Raw genomic sequence first — 8,915 nt, 5'->3', positions numbered from 1 at the left:
CACAAAAAATCAATTCCAGTAAGCAAACTTTCAGACTTTTAAAAGAAAATTTAGAATCATTGCTCTTTTTTCTATTCACAAGTTTGCTTCTATAGAATCATTTTTTTATGAGCTCAAGTAAAGCAAGATTTCTTTTAAACTGCACAAACATACAAGCTATAAGGAAAACAATAAATAAATTTGACCTCATTAAAAATTAAAACTATATCAAAAGATACTAGAAACTAATGGAAAAGACAGTTAAATTAAAAGGTTGGGAGAAGATATTTGCAACACATACAGTCGACAAAGGATCAGTCCACTGAATATATAATTAACATCTCCAAATGAGTGAGAGAGAAAAAGTCAACAATCATGTAGGAAAAAAAAAAAAAAGGCAAAAAATATGCACAGGCAATTCCCAGAGAGGAATCTTGAATGACCAATAAACATAAGCATATATAGTTAATCATTAGCAATTAAATAAAGGCAAATTGTAAATCATTTTATACCAACACTGACAAGAATGTGAAAATTTTGAGACTCTCATACATAGTTGCTGGGACTATAAATTGGTACACTCATCTAAAGAAGCAATTTTGAATTATATAGTAAAGTTGAAATATATGGTAAACCTAAAAATGATACACACATTGGCCCAGCAGCTTCAAAGGACTTACCCTGTAGGAGCTCTTGTACATAAACAAAAATGTTAATTGACTAGTCTAGGCCAGACATAGTTTCAGATGCTCAGGATATAACAAGGGCAATAAAAGGTAAAGACCCCTGTTCTCATACAGCTAATGTTCCAAGGGAGACTGAATCAAAAATAAATAAATAAATAAAATAAACAAAAACAAAGAAAAGAATTAAGCAGAATAAATAAATACATAAACTGGAATGGAAGTTGATAAGCACTGTGATTTTAAAAAGGGAAAGGAGAGGAAGAAAAAGAAGAAAATCAGGGTAGAGAGATGAGAAGTCCTGGCATGAGAGGGGGCTAACTTCAATATAAATAAGATGGTGTAAGTCTGGTGACATTTTGGCCAAGATCTGAAGGAGATGAAGGAGTTAGCCCTCTGCATATCTAAGGAAGAGTGTTCCTGGTAGAGGAAACAGCAAGAGAGCCAGATTGGCTGAGGTGGAGTGAACTATAGAGGGTATCAGAGATAAGGTTACTCTGGGATTTTTAAGCAAGAATTTTAGTGAGTTGTGCTTTCAGGAATAACACTCAAGAGAAGTTAAAGAAATAGGGCTAGGCAGAGTAGTTGAACTGTGGTGCAGTTACAAGAGAGGCTCCAGCTGATCCTCTCAGGAGCTCAAGGGATGGGACAGTCCTTAAGAATTGCTTTGCCTTGATGTAAGGGGCATGAGGTGGAAGGAATGTAACCTTCTGTGAGGCAACTTTCTGACCAAGGAAAATTCCCAGAGACAGGCTCAATTAAGAGACATCAGCTACCTACTCTCCTGTTTGTTTGGTATAGTAAGAAACGGAAATAACTATTCCAGAGGAATATTTATAATTTCCTTTCTTCCTGAGGAAATTTATAAGAATAGATTAGTAAAAAGATGTACAGTTCCTAGTGTTGTAGCATATCTTAAAGTCATAAAGGATATTTACTGTCTCTCTCCTCTACTATCCATTCTAGATTCCCCTCATCCTTTACTATCATCTGTGATCATTTAGGTAGTTTACCTGGTAGGTGACCAAAACACTCTGGTAACTATGTTCCTCTCAGATTGTGGCTGTTGCACTTGTCCATTTAATAATAAAGATTGTACCGAGGAGGCTGAGTGCCATGGCTCACACCTATAATCCCAGCACTTTGGGAGACTGAGGCAGGTGAATCATTTGAGGTCAGGAGTTCAAGACTAGCCTGGACAACACAGTGAAACCCCATCTCTACTAAAACCACAAAAATTAGCCAGGTGTGGTGGCGGGTGCCTGTAATCCCAGCTACTCAGGAGGCTGAGGCATGAGAATTGCTTGAACCTGGGAGGCAGAGGTTGTAGTGAGCTGAGATCATGCCACTGCATACTGCATTCCAGCCTGGGAGACACAGAGTGAGACTCAGTCTAAAAAATAAATAAATAAAAATTAAAAAAAAAATAAAAATAAAAAGATTGTAGAGGAGAAGCAAGAAGCAAGAGACAACCTAATGGATAACATGAGTGACAAACTTCACTTTTCCCTGTCCCCACTGTGTAACAGCAGCCTTACCTTCTCTTGATATTGGAACCATCAACTTCTGCCAGGGTGGTGACTCCTCTTCTTGTCTGCTGATGTCAGAAAAAGGAGGCGAAAAAATCTGTGTGGCAGCCCTACCTTTCCGTTTACAGGGACTCCGTATTTGTCATGGTGAAAATGTTCTTCTAGGAACAAAGACTTTTGGACTCACAGAGCCTAGAATCAAGAGGGTACATAGAAAGCACATCTTTCCCTATGTGGATCACTAGGAGTGAGGGAATTCAGAGCTACTTATACTTTGTTCCCAGGCATGTATACTTGCATACTAGGAAACAAACACTACATAATAATTATTGTTTTAGGGTGTTTATACTTTGCTCTGAAGGATGACACCCCATTGTTTCAGGGTATCATATGTAAGTTGGTACTTTAGCTATGCTTTCAAAGCTATGCTCTATCTGGCCAGCATGCTCCTGGTGGCTAAGTGTGTGATAGAACCAGTGGATCCCATGGTCATGTGCTCACTGCTACACCTTCTTTGAACCTATGTGAAGTTATGCCAGATCCTATGTCAGTGGATCAGTGATTCTGTATGTTCTTGGATAATAGTACTAGCTGAGTCCTGTGAGCAGAAGAGGCAAACCCACACCAGAATATTTGTTAATTCTAGCGATTCAAGATGAATCACTTGCCACTGATGGGATTGGTCCCTTCATGATGTGTTACCGTATCAATACTCAATATTAATTTTTGTTGCAAGTAAGTTGGACATTCAGTTATAGCCAGGCGCCACTGAGCGGGGAGAGACCATGCTGTTAGGCATAGATAGCCTCCATCTCTGCTGCTATGTTTACCTTGTTCATGAGTCCATCCTGCCAGCACTGGGGTAGCTAATGATGGAGGCTGGTTAATATAAACCAGCAAGGTCATTCTGTCTGCTTATTTGTTCATTGCCTTTTCCATGGTGAACGTTCTATAATGGATTTTAATGTGTACAACAGAGATCTTTGGACTTTCTTCCCACTCTTATAGGTCCATCCACATGACTCTTTCCCAGACCGCTTTGTTTTCAATCTTCCAATCATTTTTCTTTCCTTTCTTTCTTTTTTCTTTTACTTTCTTTTTTTTTTTTTTTTTTTTGAGACACAGTTTCACTGTGTTGCCGGGTTGGAGTACAGTGGTGCAATCTCAGCTCACCGCAACCACCACCTCCTAGGTTCAAGCAGTTCTTTTGCCTCAGCCCCCTGTGTAGCTGGGACTACAGGCACATGCCACCATGCCTGGCTAATTTTTTCTCTTTTTTTTTGTAGTTTTAGTAGAGAACTGGTTTCACCATGTTGACCAGGCTGATCTGGAGTTCCTGACCTCAAGTGATCCACCTGCCTTGGCCTTCCAAAGTCCTGGGATTACAGGTGTTAGCCACCATGTCTGGCCCAATCTTTTTTCTTCTAGTTCCCTAAAAACCAGACATGACATTCATCATTACCCTAAATGTACTATATATATTTTTACCTGTAGCCATATAGATAACTAACTGCACCTAACTAGATGTACCATTCAAAACTCTGCCCATTGGATGGAATTCCCTTGACTACTAATGCCAGGATCACATCAGAGAGGAATTCTAAGATAGCCACCATCCATTTTCAGCCTTTACTAACATACCATGATACTTAACCCAAATAATCCAAACTCAGTATTTTTCCTCCTCTGTCAATTAGTCATAAGGAAACTCCACCAAACACAATTATCACACACTCCTATAGTCACAAGGATGAGCTCAAAGATAGGTGCTAGTGCAGTTGAGATGGATGACAGGAACATGTGGGCCACCTACTCAGAAAGCTTATTTGCCCTCTAGTCCTGCACATGTCCAATGCTGAACATACCACACATATCTTGTGAGGCACTGTTGCTGGACCTATCCAATCTGGTATCTTGGTGGATCTGATAGAATTATAATAATTCTTCATTGAAGAATATTATTGAAGAATAATTCTTCATTGAAGAATATATCATTGAAGATATATTGGAACCATTAACTTCTGCCAGGGTAGTGACTCCTTTTGTCGCTGATGTCTTAGAAAAAAGAGGCCAAAAAACCTTTGTGGCAGCCCTACCTTTCCATTTACATCTTAATTGAATATATTTCCCTGCTTCTGTAGAAAATGTATCCTAACAAGGCCTCCAACATATCACATTTTGCTCATGTGGTCTGAATAATACATTATCAGTAGAGTGAACCAATATAACACCCTTAGAATTGTACCTTTAGTCCACATCCCTTCTGACTATAATATGATAGGGGGCAGGAGAGATAACATAGCCCCTGGGAAACAACCAGAAATAGAAACCTTTGTGTATCTTTTCATGCTTTTGTTCCTCCTTTCTAAGAGGGATGGAAAAGAATGCATTTACCAAATCAATGACTACACATTATGTACCTGAAGTCATATTAATCTGTTACAGAAAATATACTGCATATAGCATTGTAGCTGCAACTGGGGCTACTACTTGGTTGAGTCTGCAGTAGTTAACTGTCATTCTTCAGAGTCTGCCTGGCTTTGTAGAGAGCTGGTGAGATAAAGGTGGGGGATAATCATGTCTACCACCTTTGTATTCTTTTCATCTTTAAGATTGATATTAACCTTTCCACTCCCACGGAGATGCAAAAATTTTTTTCTGAGTACTCTTGGTTGGGGAATGGGTAGCAGTTTCAGAAACAACCACTTGGCTTTTTCCAGTACAATAATTCTATAATAAACCCTAGCCCAAATGATCAACGTGGGGTTACTCCAACTCTAAAGTATGTTCATATTTTTATATTCAGAAATGAGAGTAATATATATTGTTTTATATTCAGAAATGAGAGAAATGACCAATGCAGGCAGAGAGTGTCTGTTGACCCAATATGAGCCTTATCTGGGCCAGAACTTCATTTCTTATCTGGCCCCTATATGCCCACATCCTAACAGGAGGCCACAATGACACTTTGGGTACCTAGGTATCAATGTCAACTCACACTTTGTGTAAAAGGTTCATCCTAAAAAGCTTTGGATATTCCTCCTTTCTCCAATATATATCTAACTAAATAAATGTCCTGGACTGCAGTCTTTCTGTAGAAGACTTGGGGAAATGTTCCATATGCTATTTGGTTTAGTCCTACATGGTCTGTCCTCTTGGGGACACAGCCAGTTCTAAGAATTAGCTCTAGTCCAAAAACCGCAGAAGGACTTGAGACTTTTTATTATGATAGTTGCCCTCAGCCTTATCACTTACCCTTGATTTTTTAAAAAAGTACTATGGATCAAATAATATTCATCTGTATATAAGCAACATCTCCCAGGGCCCTTGCCAGAATATTAAATCATAGTAGAGTGTCTCTATTTTGATACATTCTTTCTTATCCAAGTTTATATATCAGATTCCTGTTGACCCAGCTCTCTTAGGATCCAATTCTATATGTATGATCCTAGGTTCTGACACTACGTGTTGGCTAGGTCCTACAGCAACTTTGATAGATAGTGTTTTTACTCCCTTTGCAGACCCAGTACTTATCTAGCCAGATTTTGCTGTGATGTAACCCTAGGAACTAACGTAGTGTCCAGTTGTGGTGGTGAGGTGTGTCCTGAGCGGGCACACATCTTCAAGCAAGTAGAGAACACTAGGGAGGAATGGGATACTTTTGAAGGTCCATAGGGTTCAGGAGAATCTGAGGAGTCAAGACTTTTTAGTGCTTTGGCCTAGATACCCGTATCCTCAATTGTAGAGTTCCATTTCTTTCCAATTAGCTCTCTGGCATTAGCGTAGCAAGCCTGCTGGATGTGACATCTTTTCTCAAGCTCTGCTACACATTCAGCTGAGCCCCAGGCCTGATCCTCAGCCTTTGCTGCCCTGTGGCTGAAGGAGACTCTTTATATGGTACCAGGAATGTCTCTGAATTTTTCACTTCGCCTTACATTCATAATCACCCAATTCCATTGCTTTCTTCCAACGCATCTGTGGTCCTCAAAAACAGCTCTACCATTTCAAAGTCATTATAAATACGTTTTCTACTTAAATTCTAAAAAAAATATTAGTAGAACATTCTTTCTAGGGCCTTTTGTGTTCCGACACGTCTTACAGTATATGCCAACAATGCAAGGCCCTGATCATTCTTTTGCCCATGCTATTTCTCAGGGTTATTTATGCAGCTCATAAGCTACCCCAACTCTTCTTTGTTTTTAGTGGCTCCCAGGCATCCAAACTATGACAGTTCCCTCAGCTCTCCGAATGAGGTAAGATAGAAACCAGTCCCTTGGGCCACCCTCCAAAGAGCCAGAACAGAGGATGCATGCTCCAATTTTTTCTTTCTCCCAAGAAAGAATTCATAAGCCAGGACATTGTCACCTAGCTCTGAGCTGTGCCCACTTGGGGGAAGGGCTGACATGACCCCTATGGTCTGAAGTTTATGTTCCCCCAAAATTCTTACATTTAAACCTAGCCCCCAAGGTGATGGCATTAAAAGGTGAGGACTTGGGAGTGATTAGGTAATGAGAGTTCTGCCCTCATGAATGGGGTTAGTGCCCTTATAAGAAAAGGCTAGAGGGAGCCTATTTGCCCCATCTACCAAAACAGGACACATAGAACGCACCATATCTATAAAGTAGAGAAAAGTTTTCACTCTATGCCAAATCTGCTATTGCCTTGACCTTGGACTTCTCAGCCTTCGGAACTGTGAGCAATGAATTTCTGTTGTTTATAAATTACTCAGTTTAAGGTATTTTGTTATAGCAGCCTGACTGGACTAAGACATTGTGTAAAGTGAAATTGTACTTCTTACCCATTTCAATGTAGCAGTTTTGGCTTTTAGCTCACCTGGGGTACTGCAACTTTTTAACTTGATTCTAGAATTCTCATAAGGATATGTTGATCCATATATAATTGTTAATCAGCATTTCTGTAGGGGAACAGGGCTAGTACTTCCAATTCTGCCATCTTTCTGATGTCACTCCTAACCCAGAATTTTAAATCCAGTGGAAATGTCCTTCAAAAATAAGAGTGAAATAAAGACATTTTCTATTAAATGAAAACTGAAAAATCCTTCTCCAGCAGACTTGCACCTGCATGGAAAACCAACCAACCAAACCAAACCAAAACCAAACCCTAAAGAAAAACAAAAAATCTTCAGACCGAAGGGAGGTGAGGCTGGAAACTCAGATCTACAAGAAGGAATGAAGAGCATCAGAATGGTGAATATGCATGTGAATATAAAAGCCTTGCTTTTTAGTTAATTTCTTTAAAAAACAAGGGATCATTTAAAGTAAAAATAGTATCATTTTAAGCTGGCAGTTACAACATACAGAGAAGTAAAATATATAAGAATAGTACTACAAAAGATGGGTGTATTAGTCTGTTATCATGCTGCTATGAAGAAATACCCAAGACCAGGTAATTTATAAAGAAAGGAGGTTTAATTGACTCACAGTTCTGCATGGCTGGGGAGACCTCAGGAAACTTACAATCATGGCAGAAGGAGAAGCAACATCTTCTTCACATGGTGGCAGGAGAGAGAAGAGAACAGAGTGAAGGGGAAAACCCCTTATAAAACCTCAGATCTCATGAGACCTTAGTATCATGAGAATAGCACGGAGAAAACCACCCCATGATTCAATTACCTCCCACTGGGCCCCTCCCACCACATGTAGGGATTATGGGAACTACAATTCAAGATGACATTTGGGTAGGGACACAGCGAAACCATATCAATGGGCAAGAGCAAAGGAATAATAGTGTTGTAAGTTTCTGTCTATATGTGAAATGGAAAGTGTTAAATATGCAACTAAGACTAAAATGTGAAGTGATACAATATTATTTCCAATTAGGCTGTGATAAATTAAAGATGGGTACTGTAATTACTGTAACAGTCATCAGATTCCTGTCTATTTCCACTGCAGCACTTACTTATTCAGAAATGGGTTTATTTTTAAGTCTATAAAGCATAAGTGACTCTACATTTGCATGTTTCTTCAAATGCCCTGGCCTGGAATGATACCTAGCAATGTGTTTACATGGTTCATAAACTTGCAAAATTTGACGGGAAAAAATGGATATTTTAGCAACAGGTGTTTAAACCACTGTTTGTTTGTTTCCATTTCTGACTCCCCATCTCTTATTTTTCTCTTGTTGAGTGGCACTGAAATAACAACAGAGAATTTTAGCATCTGGTAAGGGGACACTATCTTAGAAATAAATCATTTTAACTACAATTTGAAAAGATATTTTGGCATGATTTAAGCAATAAATGCTAAATTACAAAATGAAATAATTTATTAAAGAACTGAGAGCAAATTTAAATTTAAAAATTAATGGAGGCTGGGCATGGTGGCTCATGCCTGTAATCCCAGCACATTGGAAGGCCAAGGTGGGCAGATCACCTGAGGTCAGGAGTTTGAGACCAGCCTGGCCAACATGGCAAAACCCTGTCTCTACTAAAAATACAAAATTAACTGGGCGTGGTGGCACATGCCTGTAATCCCAGATACTCAAGGTATGAGAATCGCTTGAACCCGGGAGGCAGAGGTTGCAATGAGCTGAGATCGAGACACTGCACTCCATCCTGGGAAATAGAGCAAGACTCCTTCCCCACCCCCTGCCAAAAAAGTTCATGGAATGAGAAACAAAAGAAAGATAATAAAATCAATGGAAATTATTCTGACATCAGGAAGCAAATTATAACAAAAGAAACAATGTCAAAGTATATGAAATC

The 8,915-nt window shown here is 39.2% G+C and overlaps 1 protein-coding gene across 2 annotated transcripts in view; it reads left to right on the top strand.

Moving 5' to 3' along the window:
- The window catches only part of ZSCAN31 (zinc finger and SCAN domain containing 31), a 28,327-nt gene that overhangs the window by 5,688 nt on the left and 13,724 nt on the right, over positions 1-8,915 (top strand). The window contains exon 2 of one of the 2 annotated variants that reach the window (XM_050788439.1): positions 7,259-7,398. The exons of the other annotated variant lie outside the window; for it this stretch is intronic. The gene's annotated coding sequence lies outside the window, so the exon portion shown is untranslated. The remainder of the gene's footprint in view (positions 1-7,258; positions 7,399-8,915) is intronic. 2 annotated transcript variants of the gene reach the window in all.

This window comes from Macaca thibetana, chromosome 4, assembly GCF_024542745.1.
Source record: "Macaca thibetana thibetana isolate TM-01 chromosome 4, ASM2454274v1, whole genome shotgun sequence".
Lineage (NCBI taxonomy): Eukaryota > Metazoa > Chordata > Mammalia > Primates > Cercopithecidae > Macaca > Macaca thibetana.
This window is presented reverse-complemented; position numbering and strand designations above follow the sequence as displayed.